This window comes from Engystomops pustulosus, chromosome 1 (genome assembly GCF_040894005.1).
Source record: "Engystomops pustulosus chromosome 1, aEngPut4.maternal, whole genome shotgun sequence".
Taxonomy (NCBI): Eukaryota; Metazoa; Chordata; class Amphibia; order Anura; family Leptodactylidae; genus Engystomops; species Engystomops pustulosus.
Window position 1 is genome coordinate 87,418,918 of NC_092411.1, and position 6,498 is coordinate 87,425,415.

The 6,498-nt window shown below is 40.0% G+C and overlaps 1 pseudogene; it reads right to left on the reverse strand.

Moving 5' to 3' along the window:
• Positions 1 to 304: 304 nt before the first annotated feature.
• On the reverse strand, positions 305 to 1,233 carry LOC140096829 (olfactory receptor 6B1-like; annotated as a pseudogene).
• Between the last annotated feature and the right edge of the window lie 5,265 nt (positions 1,234 to 6,498).

Here is a 6,498-nt window from a genome sequence, read left to right on the forward strand (position 1 = left end):
GGTTTCGCAACAAGACAGTTTTTTTGGGGCATTTCTGATGTCCATAAAATAGTTTTTACCTTAGTCCAGATTTTTCCCATAAGTACCAATGTGGGCTGTCTGCTGATTGGTCCAAATGAATTTTTTTTTTCACGGTCAGTAAGAGTAAGTATAATGTCTTCTGCGTAAAGAGAAATTACATGGATTCTGTCTCCAATAAAAATGAAGGTTACACTTTGGAACTGGTCTTCACTCATTTAATTTAAGATATTTAAGATAGAATATTAATTTATATGATAGATAATGAGTTTGATATAAAATGCTTCTATTTAATAAATTGAAATCTCCTTTTAATGGATTCCTTTACTTCTTTATTTCTCAAGCAATAAATTATAGGATTAAGTATGGGAGTTACTATTGTGTAAAAGACTCCCACCACACGGTTAAAAGTGAAACAAAAGCTCACTTTTGGTCTCACATACATAAATATAACAGTCCCATAATAAATAGACACAACAATCAAATGAGTGCAGCATGTGGAAAATGCTTTGCTCCTGCCTTGGTGAGTAGGTATTGTGATAACTGTTATGATTATATGAAAATATGACAGTAAAGTGACCAAGAGTGAGGTAAGTATCACCAAAGAAGCACAGGAAAAATCCAGTATGTCAATCAGAAATGTATCTGAACAGGCAAGTTGAAGAAGAGGAGGTGAGTCACAAAAGAAATGGTTTATTACATTACTTCTGCAAAATGGAAGCTGAGAGATTAAAATTATATGTGGAAATGTAGTTATAAACCCCCCAACAATGGAGCCTACAGTGAGCCTATGACATCTGTAAATAGTCATGAGGGTTGTGTAATGCAGTGGATGACAAATGGCGAGATAGCGGTCATATGCCATGACACCAAATAGAAAACACTCTGTAGAACTCAGGAAGAAGAAAAAAACAGTTGACTTATACAACCAGAAAAAGAAATAAATCTTCCATGTGCCGTAATTGTGCCTAAAACTTTGGGGACTATTACAGACACATAAAAAACCTCTAGAAAAGAGAGATTGCGAATATAAAAGTACATTGGTGTGTAAAGACATCTCTCTGTACTGGTAATTATTATGATCACAAAATTGCTCAAAAGAGTTAATAAAAAAGTTATAAATAATAACAAAAAGCAGAAGTATTGCAAAACAGGCATCCCTGGAAACCCAACTAAAATGAATTCTTTAAATGCACTTTGATTGTTAAAAATCATTTTATAATCTGTGTAAGGCAAAATATTATCTATAAATATATAGAGAGACAATTGTGCACATTGGAAAATATATTTCTACATCATACTCAGAATACAATTTTTATGATTACAGTATAAAAATAAATTGGCCGTGATTTACCAATACTGATGCTTCACTAATGTGCAGAGTGTGGTCTTCAATAATCTGGTGCATCCTGCAATCCGAATTGCTATCGGAACGTCCCTATATGTGCAGGATTTTGTGGTGGACACTTAATAAATACATGCGCAAGCAGCTTACATGTTCTTTCTAGAACAGAGTCAGACAGACACTGGCGCAGCCAGTTTAAAAGATCTGTTATGTTTTATTTATTTAACCTGGAAATAATCCATTAACAAGAGGGAATGATTCGGTCTACTTGTATGGTCCACTCACATGGCAAATTTGTCCAAATAATAAAGTCAGGATCGGTTTTGCTTAAATTGAGGCAAATGCTGCATATAAAACCCATTTAGATATTTGGAACTGAGTTTTAGTTGCGATTTGAAATTTATGCTGGCATTTTTTTGCAGGTATAAACTGTTTAAATGCCACCAGCAAAACCCTTGGCAGCATTTAAATCAAATTACAAATACACTAAAAGTGGATAATGCACTACCACATCCCAGCAAATCCTTACAAATTTATTATAAAAAAACATAAAAAGTTTACAATATACATGTAGCCAATCTGAGCCACATAAATATCTAAACCATTTAAAATAGAACTGATAAAATATTAAAAATAGAACACATTGGTTAGACAACCACTTGAATAATATGTGGAGATTATATCCATTTCACACAAAAAAAATTGTCCTCCATTCAAGTTTTACGATAAGGTCAAATGTGTTATACTTAATGGGGTAATGTCTGTTCTCAATCCACAACAGCAGCAATATATGAAGATACCCCTTTTTTATTTAGCCAGAGGGATTATCAAACAAGCACCATATGTTGTTATAAGTTTAAATTGTATTTAGATGTCTTTCCACTCTTTAATAAATGCCCCTTTTTTTGGCATTCATATATGAGTACCACGTGGTAAGTGTGTGCTGGTACTAACATGCCAACAGTGCTGCGCCATTTTGGGAATGATTGTTGCTTTACATGATGTCATTGTAAGTGCCAACTAGCGAGTGTCACATTAATTTAAAGGAAGCCTGTCACCACATTTGCACATATATCATATTTTCTGGACTATAAGATACACTTTTTTTCCCCAGAAAATGGGGAAAAAACAGTGGTGGTGCGTCTTATAGTCCGGATGTAGCCTATGCAGGAGGTAATGGAGGGCACCCGGCTGCACTCTGCCAGCTGATGCTGGCAGTAAGCAAAGCACTTCACGAGCTCTTCTCCTCCTCTCAGCCCTCCACTGCTGGAGGGTATGGAGGACGGCATCAGAGGGGGGTTGTACTGCTCGGCCATCCCCTCCCACATACTACTTCCCATGCCTTATGCCTCCTTACTGGTCAAAGTTCATGTCATGTGACCAGAGTGACATAATCTCAGGTACTTTAGCCTCTTAATGGCAAACTGTACCCCATGCATGTATCTGACCACATGAAGTCACAGCAGCCTCCATGGACTTCTACTCCTATCCCTCCTTCATGGAGGCTGCTGTCATTTCATGTAATCACATGTACAGTTTGCTAGGCTGAAAGTCCTGTGATGATGTCACTGATCATATATTATGAATTTAGCATGATATTTTCCATCTGTACATGGGAACTGAGCTTTAGATGTCTGTAGTTGAGTATTAGCAAACGGTCCCCAAGTACAAGGAGGTAGAGCAGTGATTTGAAGAGACACAGAGCTGTCAGTCAGAATAATGGGGCATGGTTCAATGCCAGCCCGAGAGAAAGAAGAGTCACAAACACCAGATATGAGTCACAAAAGGTCTGTTATTAAGGTACAGGGCCTCACTGGCAGCTAATTTTAGGTGATATGAGAAGGACTTGAAACCATTTATCAGTAGGCATTGTTACTGGTGGTCAAAATCTGGTGACAGGTCCTCTTTAAATGCCACTGCCAGCCTTGTCTGTGGCATTTACACAGATGTGGGTATTAGTGGCACATGGGGTGAGCAAGACCATACGTACACCCAAACTTCTGACTGATGTCTGGTTTCAGGTTTTGGGTACCCGAACATGCCATGTGTGATACAGACCCAACAGTGGGTTCAGGTCCGCTCACCACTACTAACAAACAAGTTTGAGGTGTCAATATTCTTTTAAGATCTTAAAGCATTTTCACTCAGATATCCCAGATTTCTTATTGAATGCATGTGAAATACTCAATGGTACTATAAATTTACGGTACCATTAAATGTATTACTGTGAGTTAACTGTATCATTTATAAATTATTATTATCATTAGTACCGTATTTTCCGGGCCATTAGGCGCACCGGAATATAAGGCGCATTAGTCCGATGCGCCTTATATATGTAATAATTCCATATATAAGGCGCATCGGACTATAAGGCGCGGGGTCCGGGGGCGTGGCGGAGGTCCGGGGGCGGAGCGGAGACCCGACGGGACGCGACGCGGAGAAGAGACGCGGCGACGCGGGGAAGGTGAGTGGGGAAGGTGAGGGGGAGGTGGAGGATGGCAGCGGACCATACTTACATAGGTCCCCGCTACCGGTGACAGCAGATCTCCAGCGGGAACTGCAGACCACGCGGCAGAAGTTGTTCGTGCCGCGTGGTCTGCAGTTCCCGCTGGAGATCTGCTGTCTCCGGTCTCCGGTAGCGGGGACCTATGTAAGTATGGTCCGCTGCCCAGCGCCATACATAGGGCGCACCGGACTATAAGGCGCACTTTGGATTTCCAAGGAAATCCAAGACTTTTAAGTGCGCCTTATAGTCCGGAAAATACGGTATTGTTATTAATTAAAATTATTATTATTTTTGTGTTTACATTAAATGTATGACAATGTCATTGTGTTAAATAGATAACAAAGTAAAAACATTTTAAAATCACATAAACATTATCAATTTTTTAAGAACACTAAACTAAAATTGGCACCACATAATATTACATCATTTATATAATAAAATAAGATTTTAGAAAAATCATAATAGCTTGTTAGCTTTACTTAACTTTAAATTTTATTTAGCTTTGTATGTTTTTAATGAAATACCTTAAGTGAAAGTTGTTGGTTTCCAACCACTTTACTTCAACCACTTTTCAGAAGTTTATGCAAATGGTAAATTCTTTGCATTTCCCTATATTCTCCTTCTCTATATCCTTCTAAGAGATGCTCTGTTGTTGTGGACTGTAAGTTACTTGATAACCTTATATTTATGTACAGTGAACCTAATCATGAACATTTCAGTCATCCTCTGAGAACAATTAAGGTCCTTTGTTAAAAAAAATAATTTAAAAGAATTGTAACATATTCTCAAGAGCAAGCATTTATTTTTACTGACTGACTTTGTATACTCTATCAGTAATACTGTTTCTTAAATTTAACTATATTAGTAATATATATTAGTAACTCTCTCTTCCTGATCTTATTGGAATGCAATTGGAATTCTTAAAAGCTGCAACTGCTTCCATGCATGTCTCATTCAACTCAAAACATATCTGTCAGGCTGCAGGTGTAGTGGACCCACTGGACCACCGCGGATGATGATGTAAGCCAACACCTGGGACCGGAGTCTAAGTGGCACCCGGTTTTCAACAGAGCCTGCCTCAAAGCGGGTTGTACTTGCTGTGGCGTGGTACCACCAGGTCTTCCGCAGGTGTGACTTTGTGAGCCCACAACCCGCGCTAAGGGTGGCGGGAGCACCCATGAAAGTACTCCCCCCCCCTTCAGCCTCCCCATCTTCTTGGGCCTGAGAAACCTCTGCAGAAGGCCATGGTTCAGGATATTTGACAATTTCAAGTTGACAATTTTAATTCTTGTAATGCAGATTTTAACAATATCAAATTTTTAATTCTGTTAATGCACTATGATCCTGGAAACTGCAAACTATACTTAAACTCACACTGTTGGAATAAATTATGTTGGAACAGCAATCGATCCTGAAGATACATTCTTTACCTGAGTGTACCATATTGTGTCCTTGTTGTTGTTGCAAATATCAAATTCCAAATGAAAGGGACATAGATAATGCAGTGTAATGCTGTGTAGTTCACTCTAATTAAAAGGAAGCCGACCCCCGTATAATTTAATTCTATAAACAATTGCACCCAGTCAGATAATGCTGTGCGATTCAAACTAACTTAAAGGTAAGCGTAATTGGGGGCTCCCAAGACCCACGTCCCGGGTCGCGGGTTCATGCTCCAGCGGCTCCAGCGGCTCCACAGCTTCACTTACCTGTCCCTGTTCCTGCCCCGGCGGTTGTACACGTGCGTCCCCTTCTCCTTGGTGCACGTGTGCTGGAACCCAAAGAGTTGAAGGCCCAGCGCACCGTTGATTGGTGCTGGCCATTCACAGAATCCCTTATAACCCAGCCTCTCCCTGCACACCCGCCGGATCTTTGTGCCTTGTGCCTTTGAGAAAGCAAACTTCGTGGATGCTGCCCTCTCTCAGTACTGTCTTCCTGTGGTCCATCTTGAGAAACCACTAGTCAGTCAGTGGGCAAATTCTCCACGACCCAATACAGTACCGCACTGAACCCCTATGCCTACAAGTGGGGGTCTTGCGCAAGGATAGACTTTTTCTTTTACGTGCTAAACTCATGCATTTCTTCAGTTTTTCTGGGTCTTCCATGGTTGTAGCGCCATACACTGGTAATCGGCTGGCAGACTGGTGAAGTTCTCTGCTGAAGACTGAAATGCCAGTCACGTTGTCTGGAACTACCTTGTCCCATTTCTACCATGTTGTTTCCAAAGTCCTCCGAGCCTCTGGTGGATCTACCTGCTCCATATATGGACATATATAGACAGCGGGTGTACCCACTGTCTGTGCCCGAAACCGCAGTGATGTCAGCATACGTGAAAGAGAAATCTGCAGAGGGGGTTCAAACTTAACAAAACAAGAAAAAGGTGGGATGCTAGACAGAAATATAACAAAAATGTTTATTGGATAAGTAACAATTTTAAACACAATCAAGACGGGACAACAATAAATATAAAAACACTTAAAAGTACACCAGAGGGGTGTACAAAGCTGCCAAGGGCCAAGTTGCCCTAAAAACCCCTACTATAGTCTGCCAAGAGTAGAACTACCATAACCATAAGGACCAGAATATGAATAACCAAATAGAGCTAAAGTGCAAAAAATGATGCATGAAAAGT